Here is a 20,490-nt window from a genome sequence, read left to right on the forward strand (position 1 = left end):
GTATGGACTGGGACAGCATAGCGGAGACATGGCAGTAAGAAAGTAGAGTATAATAGCTTACATTCTGTCATAAAACATTTTAAAACAGATGTAGACTAACAGACTCCTGGGTTACCTCCAAATTCAAAATCTCCTGTAGTTCCTTTCTTAGCATCCACTTAACTTACTCAAGCAGCCTATTAAGGCCCTATATAATAGGACTCTGGGGCCCTGTGTACAGATGATTTTACATCTCATGGATAGAGCCTGACATATCAATAAACATATTCCCAAACTCCTGTAGTGCTGGCAGGACATCCTGAACCTATGTAGGAGATAGCTGCTGTGAAAGTGGTGAGTTCTATGGGGCGTACTGGTAGCAAACCTTGCTATTTTGTTACAGCAATGTTTGATCATTTTTTGAGGGGCCAATAACCAGGTTGACAAATATACGCACAGAATATAGTAGTCATGGCAGTAGGTGTGATGATGCTGTAGGTTTTTTTTGCATAAGATATGGAGAATTGTTTGGCTCTGTAGACGGCATAGAGTTTCTGATGTTTTTTTTTTTTTATGCTTCAATGATATGGTGATTGAATTTCAGATTATTATCATCTATGGTAACTCTTAGAAGCTTTGTAGATGTTACTATATCGATTGTGGTATTGTCACTGGATGTTAGACTGAAAAGTATTTTTGTGAAGTTGTTTAAGGGTGAATACCATCACTTTAAATGTGTTTTTTTTTTTTTCATTTAGCAGTAGTTGTGCGTCAGACAAGAATCTATAGATGTAAAAGATTTTTTTTTTACAGGTCATGCATATTTTTGGCACAGCATATAAGGTTGGCATTGTCAACATACTGAATTATTCTGATTTGTTTGCAGGCTAAGTTAAGGTCAGTTATAAATATACTGAAAAGTAAGGGGCTAAGAACAGATCCTTGGGAAACCCCCTACTGATATGGGGAGAAAGGGGGAAAATACCACTTTGCCATATAACAGACTGCTATCTACTGGACAAGTAGCTACAAAATTAAGCAAAAGATGTGAGGTGAAGTGCTAGAGTGTACATTTTCTGGATTAGTTTTTCTGTATAAGACTGTGTTGAAAGTTTTGGAGAGGTCCAGAAATACTGTTGACATTAAGTAATTATTTGCTTATCTACTTTGATTTACAGCCATTGTAAATTTGAGGAGGCTGTGGTATTGGGATGGGGTGGAATCCATTGTGTCTTGGTGTGAATAGGCTATTTCCAGTGATAAAAGTAAGTGGTAGTGATTGCATACATTTTTCAGGAATTTTGATATTGGAGATAGTATAGCTATTTGTCTATTGTTGGTAAAGTCTGTGAAGTTACCAACTTTGTGCAGGGGTAAGATAAGACTTTTCTAGGTTTTATGGAATGGAAACTGGATATGCCAGTAAATCTGCTGTTATTTTTAGGTATTCGCCTGGAAGGCTGTCAGAGGCTAAGGTAATAGGCTTTAATTTTTGTTGCAGTTTTCTGATGGTTGTAGTGGGTATGTCTAAAAGACAGTACATTAGGTGAGGGGGTGGAGGTGGTACTGTGTTAGAGGAGGTGGTGAGGTTATGGAGAGAGGTTACCGACAGGTCAGAGTGGGATAAGGAGGCAGATGACTTAGAGGGAGGTTACTGACTTAATAAAATGGGTAATAAATTAGGCTACAGTAAGATTTGGTGGATGTATAAGTTGTTGGTACTAGCTGCCTACTGCGACCAGGGTTTAGTAGATTATTTACTGATGACCAGAAGAGTTTTGGATTATTATGAATTGAAGCCTGGAGTTTTGAGTAATAGGCTTTTTTCTAATCTAATCTGTTGTTTGGTATACCTTCTCAATTGCTTATATTTTGTAGGTTTACCTTAGATTTGTTTTGGTTCCAGGTTTTCCAGGCATTGTCCTTTTGTGCCATGAGTTGCATAGTTTTCCTAGTTAGCCATGGGACGGGGTTTGTTTTAACCCTTTTGTTTTCTTAGAGGGGTATAAGCACTGAGTATATTTAGAAAAATAGAGTTAAAAATGTGACAGTGTCATCTAGGTGTAGTGAATGCAATCTATGCCAATTTATTGATTTTAAGTCTGTGATGAAAGTGTCTTCTTTGGAAGGATGTTACTGCAGACATAAATGTAGTAGTGCTGTTTTTAACTAGATATTCATCCTCTAAATGCATGGGGGTGATTACTTAAGCTATCTGGGAGTATGCCAGATGCCAGATAAGATAATGTTATTAGGGGTGTTGGTGAGTATCCAATCAACGATGGACTATTTTCACCATGTCTCTTATACTTTGTGACAGTGCAGATGAGCTGGATATATCCACAAATGTGTTTAAGCATTGGTAAATTTCCTGTCTATTGTTTGCTAGTCAATATTTTTATCTCCCAATACAATGTTTCTTAAGGGATGTTTGCTAAGGACCAGGAAAGAAAATTCTCGGCTGTGGTAATGTTATTTCCAGGAGGTATTGTAGATTCCTGTTATACAAATTGTTTTGTGTTCATTACGTTTTTGTTGGACTATAGGGATTTCATTATTTTTTGATGGTCGTGGCTTTAGGGGATATAGGGAGATATTAAGAGAGTTTCTATAGAAAATGACAACTCCTCCCAGTTCTTTCATGGATCCTGTCTTGCTTGAATAGGCTATACCCGGGGCAAAATTTCCTTATCCTTTATCTTGTTTTTAGCAAGGGTTCTGTTGCTACAATAATACCTAGGTTTTGATGGTCAATCCAGGTGTGGAATTCTGGAATTTCATTACTGATACTTGTGAGGTTGATGTTAAACAGATAAGGATTAGATTGCCTACAAGCTTGGGTTGGGCCAGGGTTTGGATGAATATCTCCACACAGCTTCAAGGTTATTAGTCAGAAAAAAGTGGAGTAGGATATGCATACTTTTAGCTTTAACTCTGGAGCCTATTTTTTCCTGTCGAGTATTTGTATGAGAATTGTGCAATCTTCTTTGGTGGATGATCAGTAAAGTGAAAAGACTTGTCGATACTGGGAAGTAAGGCTGGGTGTTACTTTGTGGTAGACAGCTTGTGTTTGCAGAGAGTACACAGTTTTTGTTGACTTGGCTGTAGTAAGAGGTTAGATGGAAGATTAGAATTACTGGAAGTAAGATATAAATGTGGGATAGAAACATTATTGGTTTTGGTTGTGATGATATAGTGAGCATTCAGTTTTGGACAAAATAGAAGAAGATATTAATAGTGTTGAGTTTACTGATAAGTGGGTTATATAGTTTGAACAGTTTAACTGTTTTTTAAATATGCTAGTTGAGAGTTTGGTTACAAAGATTAGGCTGGTTGCCCCTGTGACAGGAGTAAAAGACTGCTCTGGAGGCATACATTTACTGTGATTATTATTTTTTCACTTCCTCACAAACAAACATCAGACAAATACAGCTGACTATTTTTTGGAGGTAGGGGTAAGCAGGCATGCTGCATATATACATCTGGCAGCAGCAAGTTGATATAGGTTACTATGGTCTACTTGTTTTGCAATCTGACATCACAGGGGCAAAAAAGATGGCCAATGTTTCAGGTGCGGGGGTGAGGAGGGGTCCTGTGCTTATGTAGGAGAGCAGCAACTTGAAATAGATGACTACAGCCAATTGTTCTTTCAGTATCTTCCTAATGTGACATCGGTGGGGTACACAGTAGGTGACTATCTTTTTTGTGAGGGGATAATATTCCTAGATATGATTTATGCATCCTCAGAGGCACTTGTCTTCTTAGTTTATTGGGAATTAATATTTAGTCAGCTTTGAACATTAAGCCTTAGTTGCAACATATTTCTTCACTGAAAGAAGAAATAAAAATTAGTTATTTTCTTTAGTCTTGATTTTTGCTCAGGTCATCACTGGATTAGAATGCTGAGGAAATGCACTCTAGAGCATCTAGAACCCTATAGCTTCTGGAGGCCTAGAAGCCTCAGATCCCTGGCTTGCTTCAATGATTTTCTCCACTGTCAATACAGTGCTAGTTAGGGTGTGTTGAAAATATGCAAGAAAAAAAAAATGAAGAACAAAACAAAGTGAGAGAAAAACAAGAAAAAAAGTAGTGTGCATGGTGTGGACAGGCCAGGATGGGAGGCTTGGACAGTGAGGGGTGTCACAGAGTCTTTTGCCTAGGCCTTTATTTCACGTAAGGGTGGCTCTTCTCTTTGATAGCACAGACCTTTTGCTACAGCAGCTTTCATCAGCAGCATGTCCATAACTGAAAAGCTGCTATAATTACATGTCTGTTCTGCTCAAAGTGCTGCAAACCACACCTCACATCTCCAGTTAAAACCCCTTTACACTCATACACACAACAGTGACAGGTCACCCATGATGAAGTAAACCCCACAATTACTGGCTACCAGCTGTCTTTGTCAGTTTTGGCCTTCCAAACATGCGACAATGTGCAGAAACCAATAGCCTGTGCTCACAGCTGCAGCCTTTTCACTGCACAGCCTAAAAATCTGTACTTACAAACTATATATATCCACAGGCATGTCAGTTTTTTGCTTGACAGACACAGTAGAGAAAAAGGGGAAAAAATCATTTCTCATAATCTTATGTTACAAAGTACTGACCCTTAAAAACTGAAGAAAGAATTATGACTGGATAATCAGCTTCAACACTGAGGTAAAAAAATAAATCATCTTTATTATGTTGTAACCAAAGTGAAATAGTTACACATTCACAGTGTCGAACAGCACCCATCAGACTAGTATCTTATCTGGTTGTTAATTATCACTTCATGTCAGACATATTATATTTCCTTTTCCATTTATTCAGCTGTTTAGCAGTAAGGTTGTCTGATATTTAAATTACAATGTTTTGTGGGTGACTCACCTTTAACTTTCTCACAGCCTAAGTTTTATGACTGCAGTCAGCTCAGATAAACTCCTAGTGAGACATGTCAGAACACCACATGGTTGTACTTTTTGTATGTTAAATAGCCTGCATCACTCCTTGCAAATGAATTGTTCCCTAAAAAATGAGCCAGTTGACTAATACTTGTATTGTTCAGTCACAATGAAGCTAGTTACTGCAAAAGAAATCCAAACAAAGTACAGTTTTGTACCTACCATAAATGTAGATGTTCGAAGATCCACATTGCTGCAGTCCTAACACTTGGGTAGTCCGCTGTCCTCGGTCGGCCCGAATATCAGAGTATAAGGCTGACGTCGGTCAAGGCGCATTTGACTGACATCAGAACGTCAGGGTACAAATGCGCATGACCGACGTCATATCCTCAGTCTTTTCTTGCCCCAGATGTCAGAAGACCCTACAAAGAAAGGTCAAAACCCATAGACAACAACCAAACAACCAACCAACCTAACACAAAAAATATGTACAATATATACAATATATACAATATACAATATACCTCAGATTGAAAACCCAGCCCACACATCCGCCTCAACTACAGAGGGGAAGGAGGGAGGGTAAATTGGACTGTAGCAATGTGGATCTTCGAACATCTACATTTATGGTAGGTACAAAACTGTACTATGTTCTTCATCTCACATTGCTGCAGTCCTAACACTTGGGTAGAATCCCAAAGCAGAGGTAAGGGAGGATGGCTAAATTATAATGAAGCAGGCGCTGCCAAAATGCCCTGCAATACAGCAGAGGCAAAACCAGCCCTGGATTTAGAGTACAGTGGAAGGTGGTAATGCCTAGAGAAAGTATGCACTGAACTCCAAGTAGCTGCCTCCAAAATATCCTTAGTTGCCACCCCTCTCAAAAAAGCTGTTGAAGTAGCAGTAGCCCTAGTGGAATGAGGCCTAATCCCAGCTGGAATCTCTTTGCCATGATGGGAATAACAGAAAGCAATGCAAAACCCAATCCACTTAGAAATAGTTTGTTTTGACACGGGCTTGCCCTGAGAACACAAAGCAAAAGAAACTAATAACTGCTGAGACTGCCTGAACCCTTTAGTTCTGTCCAAATAATATCTCAACTGCCTGTGTACATCCAAAGTGTGCAAAATCTTTTCCCCTTTATTTTGGGGATTTGCATAAAAGTAGGCAAATGAATAGTTTGGTTTAAAGCCACACTAGAGACCACTTTAGGCATAAAGGAAGGATTAGTACGTAAAGATACCCTATCCTTATGGAAAATTAAGAAAGGCTCAACTGCCATAAGGGCCTGCAATTCAGAAACCCTTCTTGCAGAGGTAATGGCCAACAAAAAAGCAGTCTTCCATGACAAATATTTCAACTCAGCAGTAGCTGCAGGCTCAAAAGGTTGTAGAGTGAGTTTCTCCAACACAAAATTGAGATCCCAAGCAGGAGTAGGAGCTCTTCGTGGGGGTCTTATATTCTTTGCCCCTCTAAGAAATTGCTTGAACAAAGGATGAGAAAACAATGGTGGGTCACAGTCGTAGTGAGCTGAAATTGCAGCAGCATGAATCTTAATAGAAGAGAAGGACAAACCTTTGTCCAATAACTCAGAAAGATATTGAAGAGCCACACTTAAATTAGGCTCAGAAACATCCAAATCTTTTGCTGCACTCCAAAATAAAAATCTCTTCCATTTTTCTGCGTACACTTTCCTTGTACTAGGTCGTCTAGCTTCCATAATCACATTCAAAACTTGTTGAGGAAGTTGAGACCTGCTATGGTTCAAAACAGAATATGCCAGGCTGTTAGGTGAAGAGAGTGAAGTTTGACATTGAGCAAATGACTGTCCTCCTGGGACAACAGGTGTGGAATCAAAGGCAAAGGCCATGGAGGCTTCCGTACTAGACTTCTCAGTAATGGGTACCAGTGCTGTCGAGGCCAATCTGGAGCTATCAAAATCATCCTTGGCTTGTCCTGTCTGACCTTCAGAAGTACCTTTGGGAGGAGAGGCAGAGGTGGAAAGGCATACACATGAAGATTTTTCCAACTGAAAGAAAGAGCATCCACTTTCCAAGCTGTGGGATGAAACCTTTTCGTGCAAAACTTTGGCAGCTGGTGGTTTAGTGGAGAAGCGAACAGATCTATGTCTGGAGTTCCCCATGACACTGTCAATTTCTGAAATACATGAAGATCCAGTTTCCACTCGTGGGGATCCATGATTTGCCTGCTTAATACATCTGCTAAGGAGTTCTGTGCTCCCGGCAGAAACCTTGCCTGAAGATTTAGTTGCAAACTGAGAGCAGTCTCCCACAAAATCATTGCTTGCCTGCATAGAGGATAAGAATGTGTTCCCCCTTGCTTGTTGATGTACCACATGACAGTTGTGTTGTCTGTTAGAACCAACACCTGTCCTGGAAGAAGTAAATCCTTGAAAGCTATCAATGCAAACTGGACTGCTAACATCTCCTTCAAGTTGATATGTAGATGCTGTAGTCTGACAGGCCACTTGTCTTGTATCCACTTTCCATTTAGATGAGCTCCCCAAGCTTTGTCTGAGGCATCTGTCGTTAGAATCTGACTCGCCTCTGGCCGGGTCACAGAGAGTCCCTTGTTTAGGTGACATTCCTGAGCCCACCACAAAAATTCCTTTTGAATGCAAGGTATTATATGAATGACAGTGTCTAGATCCTGGCAGTGCTGTGTCCATACATTTTTGAGATACCATTGCAGCTTCCTCATATGCAGTTTGGCATTGGGAAGCACCAGAATACAAGATGCCATGAACCCTAAGGCTTGAAGGACTGTCCTTGCAGTCAGCCCGGACTGAAGAGATAGTTGATGGAAGTAAAGGGAAAGATTCTTTTGTTTGTCTGGGGTTAAAAAGGCCATCTGGGATGCTGTATTCAGTCTTACACCCAGAAAGCACATGTCTTGAGAGGGTACTAGACTGGACTTTATTTCGTTCACAGAATACCCCAGGCATCTTAGCACTGCTATCACATATTCCAAATGATGAAGAAGCTCGTCCCTTCCTTGAGCCAGAATCAGGCAATCGTCCAAATAAGGATAGATCTGTATTCCTTTTAGCCTGAAGAAAGCTATCACTGGAGCCAGAACTTTTGTGAATACTCTGGGCGCAGTAGATAAGCCAAAGGGCAATGCAGAGAACTGATAGTGAGAAGTCCCAGTCCAGCGGAGATATTTCCTGCAACTTAGTCTGATAGGAACATGGAGGTAAGCCTCCTTGAGATCCAAAGTTACCATCCAGTGATCCTTGCCCAGCAGAGGTAAAAGCTGTTGTAACGTCAACATTTTGAACTTGGGAATGTCCAGATAAGTGTTGAGGATAGATAAATCCAAAATTGGTCTCCACGTGTTCCCCTTTTTGGTACTAGGAACAGGCGAGTAAAATCCTAGGCCCCTTTCTGGCATAGGGACCGGCTGTATGGCCCCTATTTGGAGTAACAGAGAAATTTGCTTGTGAGCCTCTATTCTTTGTTGAGGAGGAATGTCTGGCATGCCTTTGAAAGGAGGCAAGGTATGGAAATAAAACCTGTAGCCGTGGTGAATGATATCCAATACCCATCTGTCTTGGGTAATTAAACTCCAATTTTCTTTGAAAAGTGCCAACCTTCCTCCCAAAGGTGCTGCCAGGCGAGAAGGTTCTGGCAGCTGAAAAGGTAGGTCATTGGGTCTGCTTACGAAAGGACTGACCCCTGCCCTCACCTGAAGACTGTGCAGGAGAACATCCTGTTCTAGGCCTGAAAGAGCCCTGACCTCTGCCCCTGCCACGTCTAGATCTACCCCTAGACTGGGAATCATAAGAAGGATACGTCCACCCCTTAGTAGGCCAATTTCTACTAAACTTAGGAGGCTGAACCTGCAAGAAATCTTTAACAGTCTGCATAGACTTAGCCTTGTCCTCCATTTTCTTTAAAACTGCCTCAACAGGAGAACCAAACAAGACATCAGATTGTAAAGGAGCATCCAAAATCCTTGTTTTAACATGGTCAGATAAATTTTGATCCCTCAACCAGGCATGCCTGCGAAGAACTGACCCAGTGGCAGCCACTCTAGAAGAGGCCTGTACAGCATCAAAACCACATTGCAAAGAATGCTTACCAACCTGTTCAAAAACATGCACTAAATCTTGTAACTCTTTACAATCAATACCTTCCGCCAGAGCATCAACCTTAGACTTCAATTGTGAAAGGAGATAATTTTGATATTTCAACATGTGAAACTGGCAATTCAAAGCTCTCATGGCTAAAGTGGAAGAAGTATAAACTTTCTTTCCCCATCTATCCAAGGCCCTGGCTTCTTTATCTGCAGGAACCGGATTCTTGACAACAGAAGCCTTAACACCCTTAGGCCCCTGGCTAACAGTTTCTGGGTCTGCCCTAGGACTCTTAAAAAGATACTTATGAGCTTCAGGCACCCTGTAATACCTATCTGGCTTAACAGGCGCAGGAGGCAGAGAATCAGGATTAAGAGAAGCCTCTGCAAACACATCTTCCACCACATTCAGAACAGGAGGAATAGCCAAAGGCCTATGCTGGGGTAAAAACAAAAATTCCCTAAGCCTTTTCCTGGAATCAGAGAAGTCCTGACCTTCCCATTTAAAATGCTCTCTCATGGAATGAAGAGTCTCTGAAAAAGAAAAATCCTCAGGAGGAGAAGCAGAAGGAGTAGAATCATCCACATCAGAATCAGAATAAGGAGAATACTCCTGCAAGTCTTCAGCCGAAGACTCAGACACATCCGAAGCCTGCTCATAATCCCCCAACACTGGTTCCATCCTAGGCCTCTTATCAGGAGGGGGCATAGAGCCTCTAATTAAAGTAATTAAATCTTCTGCCATTTTAAGCATGTGCTTCTTGGGCACAGAACCTGAAGAACTAGGAGTGACACCCACAGAAGCTAAACTAGACCTGCCTCTAGGAGAAGCCTTGGGGACAGAAAGAGAGGGCCTAGACACCTTAGGAAGGGAGGGGAGTACAGTTTTCTGAGAAGCCCCTACAGCCTGACCTGCCTCCTGGGAGGCCACATCCTGTAAAAGTAAAGTTTCTCCCTGGGACTCCAGAGAGGCCTCCGTCGGAACCACCGGTTCCACTGACGCCTCTAAAGAACCGGCGTCCGGTTCGGACTCCTCTAACCTAGGTTTGACTGCCTTGTCTTTACGCTTCTTTGAGGAAGCCGGCGTCGGAGCATCCGACGGCATATTGTAATTGCAACGCTTCCCAAAGACCAACCTGGCACAATCTAATCTTCGCTTAATAGTGCGTTTATTGAACCTAGCACAAAAGCGACACCCAACAACGTCGTGCTCAGGTCCCAAACAAGGTATACACAAATTATGGTAATCCCTATGCGGTATCTGTTTCCCACAAGAAATACAGTTATTCACTTTTTCTGACATCCGTAAATCACTGAGGCAAGAAAAACTAAAATATTCCCAACGGGTACTTAACCAACTCTGACTTCGGTCTGAAACTTGAAAAATTTCAGGACGCCGAACGCACTTGCAACACTGCTTCTGCATCGGACCATGCGGCAAAAAGACTGAGGATATGACGCCGGTCATGCGCATTTGTACCCTGACGTTCTGATGTCAGTCAAATGCGCCTTGACCGACGTCAGCCTTATACTCTGATATTCGGGCCGACCGAGGACAGCGGACTACCCAAGTGTTAGGACTGCAGCAATGTGAGATGAAGAACATCAGTAGTAGCTGACAATAAATTCATATATTCTAAAACAAATCTACTGCAAAAACCAAAAGAAATCTGGAACCAATACTGTGAGAGTAAACATTATGAAATTAATAATGCACGCTGCAAAACTTTCACATACAATGCTTCATCAGGGGAAAAAAAGTCACAATACATTTGTACAACCTTTATACAATGGATATAAAAAGGTCACACACCCCTGTTCATTTCCAGGTTTTTGTGAAATAAAAAATTAGACCACAATAAATCATTTCAAAACTTTTCCCAACTTTGATGTGACCTATAACCTGTGCAATTCAATTGAAAAACAAACAAATCTGTTAGGGGAAAAATATAAAAAAATAAAAAACGTACAATAAGCTGGTTGCGTAAGTGTGCACACCCTTAAACTAATACTTTGTTGAAGCACCTTTTGATTTAATTACAGCATTCTTGGGTAGGTGTTTATCAGCATGGCACATCTTGACTTGGCAATATTTGCCCACTCTTGCTTTCAAAAGCGCTCCAAATCTGTCAGACTGCGAGGGGATCTCTTCAGGTCACCTCACAGATTTTCTACTGGATTTACGTCTGGGCTCTGGCTGGGCCACTCCAAAACTTTAATTTTCTTCTGGTGAAACCATTCTTTTGCTGATTTGGATGTATGCTTGGGGTCATTGTTGTGCTGAAAGATGAAATTCCTCTTCATCTTTCTAGCAGACGCCTGAAGGTTTTGGACCAAAAGAGACTGGTATTTGGAACTGTTCACAATTCCCTGCACCTTGATTAAAGCCCCAGTTCCTGCTGAAGAAAAACAACCCCAAAGCATGATACTGCCACCACCATGCTTCACTGTGGGGATGGTGGTTTTTAGGTGATGCGAAGTGTTGTGTTTGCGCCAAACATACCTTTTGGAATTGTGGTCAAAAAGTTCAACCTTGGTCTCATCAGACATAACACATTTTCACACATGCTTTTAGGAGACGATGTATTGTTTTGCAAATTTTAGCCAGGCCTGGATGTTTTTCTGTGTAAGAAAAGGCTTCCATCTTGCAACCCTACCCCATAGCCCAGACATATGGAGAATATGGGAGACTGTTGTCACATGTAGTACACAAACGGTACTTGCCAGAAACTCCTTCAGCTCCTTCAGTGTTGCTGTAGGTATCTTGGCAGCCTCTCTGACCAGTTTTTGTCTTGTCTTTTCATCAATTCTGGAGGGACTTCCAGTTCTTTGCAACTTCACTGTTGTCCCATATTTTCTCCACTTTTTGCTGACTGTTTTCACTGTGTTCCATGGTCTATACAATGTTGTGGAAATTTTTTTGTACCCTTCTCCTGACTGATACCTTTCAACAATGAGATCCCTCTGATGCTTTGTAAGCTCTCAGTGAACCATGGCTTCTGCTGTAGCAGGCAACTCAGTTTATTTGGGGTTAATCAGAGTTTCTTTAATTGATGGCAGGTATGTACCCAAGAAGAGTGAATGCTGTAATTAAATCCAAAGGTGCTTCAACAAAATTAGAAGTTATGTACTCACCATAACGTTCCATCTGAGTAGGTGTATTCATTTGTCTGCAACCTGTGGGTTATGGATCCGATATCGGATCCGAACCGGCATAGTTTCCAGCTATGGATCCAAGCTCTCAGCTCCTCCCCTCACCCATAATGCCCTGCTCTACCCTCATGACCTCAGATCGAGTTTGCCAAAGCAACAATACCCTCAAAAGGGTAACCAGTAATATGCAGGAAACTGAAAAGGCCAGGGGGATAGGAGGGCGGGATGGTTGCAGACAAATGAATACACCTACTCAGATGGAACGTTATGGTGAGTACATAACTTCTAAATCTGAAGTAGGATATTCATTTGTCTGCAACCTGTGGGACAGAGTCCCCAGCTACCTGAATCTTGGGCGCCATCATGGAAGGATATTCCGGAGCACATGGAGCCAAAGGATGCTCTACCCCTGGATGCAAGATCCAACTTATAGTGAGAAATAAATGTATGAGACGAAGCCCATGTAGCTGCTGCACAAATATCATCCAGAGGAATCCTAGCCTTGAAGGCTGCTGAGGTAGATACTGACCGGGTTGAATGGGCATGAACACCCTCCAAGCGGGCCTTCCTGACGCTTGATAAGCCAATAAAATGCACTGTGAAATCCAGCGGGACAGAGAAACTTTGGAAATTGGCTTGCCCAAATTGAATTTTGCAAAGGAAATAAACAGCTGGTCGGATTGCCTATGACCAGCTGTCCTGTTGAGATAAAATCTTAGTTGCCTGTGAACATCTAGTGAGTGTAGCCTATATTCACCTTTGTTTTCATACTTAGGGAAGAAAACAGGAGGTTAATAGATTGATTGATGTTTGCTTCAGAAGCGATTTTAGGAAGGAAGGACGGGTTGGTCCTGAGGGAGACACGGTCCGGATAAAAACCAAGTAAGGAGGTTTAGCTGATAAAGCTTGAAGTTCAGAAACTCTCTTGGCTGATGTAATGGCTACCAAAAGGCTGTCTTGTAAGACAAGAATTTGAGGTCCACTGTAGCCGCGGGCTCGAAAGGGGGAGCGGTCAAGGCCTGTAGGACCAGAGAAAGGTCCCAAGGAGGAACTGCTTGCTTAATAGGGGGCCTGAGAAGGAAAGTACCTTTAAGAAAGGTTTTGCACAATTTGGCTGACATAAGAGGATTAGACTCTTGACCAATGTGATAGTGAGAGATTGCCGCCAGTTGAACTTTGACTGTGGAACTGCTGGCACCATCATTAAAGAGAGGTTAGAAAATCAAGCACTACGGGAGAGGAACCGTGAAGGGATCTAGGCCTTGCCGCTCCGCCCACACAGAAAACGTTTCCATTTGCTTGTAAACCTTTCTAGTGGCTGGTTTATGAGCCGCCACCAAAATAGCCTTTACCGGTGAAGAAATACCGAGTCCTTATCAAGAGTGGAACTGGAGCAGCCAAGCGGTCAGCTTCAGGTTGTCCAGGTTCGGAGGAGGAATGCAGGATGGATGGGATATCAGATCCGGATGGGATCTAGAATCCAAGGAGGATTCACCGGGTGAGACCTTAGGAAGCGGAACCAGATCTGTCGAGGCCAGAATGGAGCAATGAGAATCATTCTGCAACCCACCCGAGAGGCTTTCTGAAGAACTTGCAGCATCAGAGGCAAGGGTGGATAGGCATACAGAAGACCGGGTGGCCAAGCATGCACCAGAGCGTCTCTTGGGGTACCTCCGGGAGGAGGTATCAGAGCGAAAAAACTGTCGCACTTGGTGTTTGAGGGAGAGGCAAAAAGATCGCATGAAGGGGTTCCCCACCGTGCGAATATGCGTTCCGCTACTTGACAATTGAGAGACCACTCGTAAGGGGTCAGAATGGTGCGACTGAGCTTGTCCGCTAGGATGTTGGACCGACTCGGAATGTGCGTTGCTATGAGAAAGCGATTGGTGGAGATTGCCCATTCCCAAACTCTCATGGCCTCTCGACAAAGAGGGTAAGACCTTGTTCCCCCTTGCTTGTTGATGTACCAGACAACAGACATATTGTCCGACTGAATCGCAATTGTTCCCAAGGGAAGAAAGTCCTGAAGTGCTAGCAACGCTAAGAGCACAGCTCTCATCTCTAGAACATTGATATGCAGTAAGGTCTCTGTATCGGTCCACGTGCCTTGGACTGTCCGGCCGCAGTGCCCCCACCCGAGGCGGGAGGCGTCCGTGGTCACCGTGGCGAGAGGGGGAGAAGCACAAAATGGGCGACCCTCGTGGAGATCCGGGGAGTGGAGCCACCACAAGAGGGACCGCTTGCAAGCCTTGCTGATCGCTATGGGATGATACATGGGAAGAGCAAGGTAAGACCACTGTACTAAGAGCGCCCACTGTAGAATGCGCATATTGAGCCTGGCAAGAGGAAGAAGAGCTATCGACGAAGCCATGGACCCTAGAGCCCTCAGGACCAACTCCGCTGGAACAGAACTTGAATGGAGAATGGCCCGCACCTGGAGCTGCAGATTCAGAATCCTGTCCGCAGTAAGGAAGGCTCGTAAACTCCTTGTGTCTAGTCTGGCCCCTATGAAATCTAAGAGCTGAGTGGGTGCCAGGTTGGACTTTTTTGTATTTATTGTGATGCCCAGAAATGGAGCAAGATGGAGAAAGGAGTCTCGCGCCGAGAGAAGTAGATGCCTTGTTGGGGCGGTAAGGAGCCAGTCGTCCAGGTAGGGAAAGACCTGCACCCCCTGAAGCCTCAGGTGGGCCGCTACCACTGCTAGTACTTTGGTAAACACCCTGGGGCTGTGGTGAGACCAAAGGGAAGGACCCGAACTGGTAGTGACTGGCTCCCAGCCGAAGCGGAGAAACCTCCTGGAGCGCCTGTCCATTAGGATGTGGTAGTACGCGTCCTTGAGATCTATCGAGCACATCCAGTGGCATTCTCCCAGAAGGGGGAGAATAGATTGTAGAGTGACCATTCGAATTTTTCTTTGGGGACTGCCAGATTCAGGAGAGAGAGGTCTAGGATTGGTCTTAGTTCCCCGCCTTTTTGGCACTAAAAGAACCTGGAGTAGAACCCTGATCCGATCTGGTCTGGGGAACGGGCTGGATGGCTCTTTTCTCTAGCAGATGGCCAATTTCTGCTAAAGCGGCCTCCCTTTGACCGGGTGGTACGCCTGGGAGGGACTGCATCTTTGGAAGGTGAAGGAAAGGAATGTGATATCCCTGGATATGATTTGGAGAACCCAGCGGTCCGATGTTATGGACTCCCATGCCGCTAGGTGCCCCCGAACGTCCCCGACTGCCTCCAGAGTAGAGCAGTCGGGCAGCCCTCAGGGCTGCTGCGGCCGTTCAGAGAAAGGTTCCTGGACCCAAGTTTCTGGGAGCCCCTCTGCCTCTAGGGCGGCGTCCTCCTTGTCCTCCTCTGCCACGGAAGGACTGGTTGTCCGGAGCAGGCTGGGACTGCTGCGACTTCGAACCACATCTTCTTCTGACCCTTTGGTTCCTAGAATAGGGCCTCTGGGGTGCAGAGAAGCGGATTCGACGGCAGACAGCGTCTTCCGTCCTTCTCGCTCTGGGTCAACGCCTCGAACGGTCTTGCCAAACAGAGCAGAACCATCAAAGGCGTTCGCAACGACGCCTTGAAGGGCTCAGAGAAATGAGTGGCGGAGCCAGGCCTGACGCCTAGCGACCAGTCCTGTCCCGCAGCTCTAGCGGCGCCTCCGTAGCATGGGAGAGTAGCCGCATAGAAGTATTTGTGACTGACCTTAGAGTGGCCATTTTGGTGGAGTGCAGAGCTCTGTCCTCCTCCGAAATGGACTCAGGGATGCAGCGCACTTTAATAAGGTCTCGCTGCATCCGAATAACGTGCCAAATAGTTCAGCGCCCTCACCGAAAAGGTCGCCGAACTGAACATCCGCTTCGCCAAGCGGTCCATCATCCGAGACTCCTTGCTCGGTGGGTGGACTGAGGGACTCTCCTGAGCCAGTTCCCTCTTTGTGGCCGCCGCCATCAACATGGCATCTACAGGAGGCCCCTTACTCCAATGGGTCCTGTCAGAAGGCGGGCTAAGGATTTTGTCAGGTCTTTTGGGAATTGGCTCCACGGTGTCCGGTTCCTTCCACGCCCTGGTGGTAATAAGGTCCACCAGGGGATCGGCAGGGGACACCCAAGAGGTAGACGGGCCCGTTTCGAATGCCTCCAAGAACACGGACTCGTCCGAGGAAGACTTGGGGGCAGACCACCCCCCCCTGATACGGAGCATTTCCATGATGTCTCCGAAGGAGACATCCTCGGGTGACCGTGGGAGCCTTCCCTTCCTCCAAGTCCGTGTCTTCAGTGAGAGACTCAGGGGAGTCTATGTGCCTCCTTTTGGATGTATGCTTCCGCCCCCCCTCCTCTGGGGGGCTGTCAGAAGAGTCCTCGCAAGCAGCCATTTGCTCCATAGGAGCAACTTGGGGCACAGAAACGGGCTGTCCCAGGGGCCGGATGGTGGAAGCCTGGCCCAGTGCAGAGGGAGCGGGGCGGAGCCGAAGCAAGTGCCGGGGTCCGGAGACCCTCAACAGAGCCCTCTCCACTACATCAAAAGCCGAAGGAGCCGACCTCGACCAAAGGATCCGACAATCGGCTCCCTCGGATCGAAGAGTGGATCGGAGCCGGCGCCAAGCACTCGGATCCGAAGGGACAGTGCGCTCCGACACAGACGGCGCCAAGGAGCACTGATCCCCGGATCCGGCTCGGATCCAGGCTCCGAGATCGGGTCCGACGACTGAGGGCATGGTCGGATCCGGTACCAGTACTATCGGATCCGACCTCCCCGGCTCGAGCTGCTCGGCTCCAGCTGCTCCGAACCCGGAAGCGGGTCGGAGAAGGAGCGATAGGCTTGAAAAGGGTGTTGAGCTCCCCGGGGAGGCAAGAGCACTCCCATCTGCATCTGGGCCTGGATGAACCTTCGCATCATCCGTCCAGATCAGCATCGAGGCTATGGTAGATCTCGACGAGGCTACCGAGGTAGGCCTGGAATGCCTCCTCGATAGCCTCGCCGGAGATCGGTCTCCTCCTCCTCAGGACCCGTGAGAAGCACACAGGTGACCGGAGCCGAGAAGGAGGAGACCGCCCAAGGAAGCCGGGGAGAAGCCAGCTTGGCAGGCGGGGCGAAACAGAGGTCTCGGCCCGCCGCTTGTGCTTCCTCTCCGTCCTTCTTAGAAGCATCCCTCTCCTGTCCTGAAGCGGAGTTTGAGTCCCAGGAGCAGGAGGGGTGCTACAGGGGAACAGCTGCAGCCGAGGGAGTCCCGAGGCGAGCGGGGTCGGAGCCGAGTCCGGGCGGTAAAAGACCCGCCAGGACCAGCTTGGACCTCCGCTCCTCAGTGCCCTGGGGTTGAACCCTGCACAAATGGAACAGCCAGATGTGAGGTGCTCAACCCCAAGACACTAACACACCGAGTGTGGCCATCAGCCGGTGAGAGCTTATGGCCACACTCGAGCATTTAGAAAAGAATGACTTAGGCTGGTCAGCCATAGTCAAAACTTCCCAAAAGTTACAGAAGTAACTTAACAAAAACTAAAACAAGCACACAGGCCTCACACACACCTTACGCACCAGCGAGGGAGGGAATAAAAATACTACTGTAAATTAAAATTAAACTAAAACAGTCAATACCCAAAGGGAACCTACAACTTTCACACAAAAAGTTTAAAGAAAGCAAAAAATTTCTATTTTTAACAAGAAAAATACCACTTAGCTGAGAGCTAAAGACACCACATCCAGTTACCAGCGCGGCAAACAAGATCTGAGGTCATGAGGGTAGAGCAGGGCATTATGGGTGAGGGGAGGAGCTGAGAGCTTGGATCCATAGCTGGAAACTATGCCGGTTCGGATCCGATATCGGATCCATAACCCACAGGTTGCAGACAAATGAATATCCTACTTCAGATTATTAGTTTAAGGGTGTGCACACTTATGTAACCAGTTTATTGTACGTTCTTTTATTTTTTTTCCCCTAACAGATTTGTTTCTTTTTCAATTGAAATGTGCAGGTTATAGGTCACATTAAAGGTGGGAAAAGTTTTGAAATGATTTATTGTGGTCTCATTTTTTATATCACAAATGCCTGGCATTTTAACAGGGGTGTGTAAACTTTTTATATCCACTGTATACTCTTGAAATCACATGATCTTAAGCAATTTGTTAACCAATTTTACTTCTTAAAAGGTATATGGTCTATTTAACATGATTACACAATTACTTCAATACAGGTTTAATACTACTCATGCCATTCATACCAGGACATCTATGTGCTCTAAATCTGTTGCTCCATCTATATTCTGCATTCTCTGTAAATGCAGTAATATTTCCCACTCTAAGCGGTTCGGCCACTATTTGTAAAAAACATAAATTTAAAAATATGTTGTAGATCTGCATCTCCAATATGCTTATAAAGGGCATTTGTCTCTTTATGCCTCTAATATCCGATAAATGATCTGCTATACATTCCTATAATTTTCTATTCATTTTTCCTATGCAAAGTGCTTCACAAATGCCATATTTGGCCATATATACAATATTTTTATTATCACAGTCGACATAATCTTTTAACATAAATCTCACTTTAGATATAGAATGAGGTTTAGCACCTCTTAAGCCAGATGTGACTCTAAAATGTAATGCCCATGTAAGATACTCTACATGCTCCATCTGCCACACTATGAGTGAGACTCATGGAGATGCTGGAAAACACACAAAGGGTTGACACCGAAGTCAAATATTTCTTTTAACTTCTCCAACTGTCAACCCACCCAGAGTCTTCCAGGTTTCCTGTGCTGTTCTCTAAAACATGAAAATATGCAAACTGTAGTTTATTGCCCACATGATAAAAAATGAGAACATGTAAAAACACTTTTCCCTGTGGTCCAAGGCATGTGACTTTCTGTTTGGCTGATGGAATGCAGGAGTCTTCAGAGGGAGAGCCCTATTTAAGGCAACTGTTATCACTATAAAGCCCATACTGAAGTGGAAGATAAACCTGCCCAGTGCTTGGAGAGTGTAGAAGATATGAACAGAGCTGTTTGGAACCATGGCTACAACATCTGGGTTATTCCATGACCAGATTCACCACCTTGTTTAAGGGGGAGGGGGACACTTCAGGAAGAAGTCTTTTGAGGGCTGGAAGACCACCTGTATGACACACTTTGACAGGAAAGGCAAACTCTAATGCCCATCTCAATGCAGCATGGGCCAATCATTTTGAGGACCTCTCCCAACTTGAGATGCTCAGGTAGAAGGGTAGGGGATTCCACCTATTCTTCCTCACCCAAATCTGGGGTGTATGACTCTATTGGTGAGTTCATATATTCCCTCTTACAACTGTGGTTATCTGAATATCCTGAAGGAGAGATATTTGAGATGGATGAAGCAATAAGATCAGATGTCATGACAGATCTTGCAGCAGAAGGAGAATCACCAAGGCCAACAAATGTGTTCACTGGAAGCCCAGGGTCATAACCCAAGCAAGTGGGGAGACATGCAGTGAGGTATGCATGGTTGGGTACTAGACAGCATAGTATTGTGGGAAAAAGGGGACAGGCAAGTTCTGGCAATGTCCTGCCGCCTTAGCCTTACCTCAGTTGTTAAACTCCAAATGAACAAGAGATATTTGCTTGCCTATGTTACTTCAGTATGTACTTCTCCAAACCAGTTAAGATGAAGCCATTTTGTTTAGTCTTCTGTCCTAAAAGTCAGTGTAATTCCTTTCCAGATCAGGCTCCTTGATAAATAGTCACACCTCAAAACCAAAATAAAGTGAGAAAAGCGTAGCTTTCTTTAAGTACCCAGAAAACATTCAATGCATAAGGACAAGGTTAAAACCAACTGCTAAATGGACTACCTACACAGAAGAGGGACAGTATATATTACACAATTCATTTTTGTAAAGGTGCCTTTCTAAGTATCAGACTAAGTATTAGCACATTCTACAGTGTTATCAGTCTTCCATTAAACAGATACAAGCATGTCAAGTAGCCACTCTTTGACATCCAGTCCCAGCCGCTAACAATCCACATTAATCCCATACGTCCCACAAAGTCCAGACAGACATGCATTCAGGCTGCTATTCCCCAGAAAGCAAAAAAAAAAAGAGTCACCAAAAGAGACAAGTAGTTAGACACAAGCAAAGGCAAACAAAGACAGTAATGCTTTGTAATAACTTAGAATAATGCATAAATGTTTATTTGTGACATGCATCTACATTTTCCAAATACAATGTTTGCAGTTTATACAGCTGAATTTGAACTCTTTAAGAGCTGCATGTCACAAACTTACAACTACTAAGAAAGAAGTAAACAAGCAGATACCTATCACAGACTTCAAAAGGAGAATGACATATGTAGCAACTCCAAAAATAAAATCCTCACCAAAGTATTAGTGATATCAATACCTCACTGCATAGTCAACAAATA

The 20,490-nt window shown here is 44.5% G+C and overlaps 1 protein-coding gene across 2 annotated transcripts in view; it reads right to left on the bottom strand.

The window, feature by feature from the left end:
• FDXACB1 (ferredoxin-fold anticodon binding domain containing 1) overlaps positions 1–20,490 on the bottom strand; it is a 185,031-nt gene that overhangs the window by 109,040 nt on the left and 55,501 nt on the right. The gene's annotated exons all lie outside the window — the stretch shown is intronic.

The sequence above is a fragment of the Protopterus annectens genome, chromosome 8.part0 (assembly GCF_019279795.1).
Source record: "Protopterus annectens isolate FY-2018-M chromosome 8.part0, PAN1.0, whole genome shotgun sequence".
Classification (NCBI taxonomy): domain Eukaryota; kingdom Metazoa; phylum Chordata; order Ceratodontiformes; family Protopteridae; genus Protopterus; species Protopterus annectens.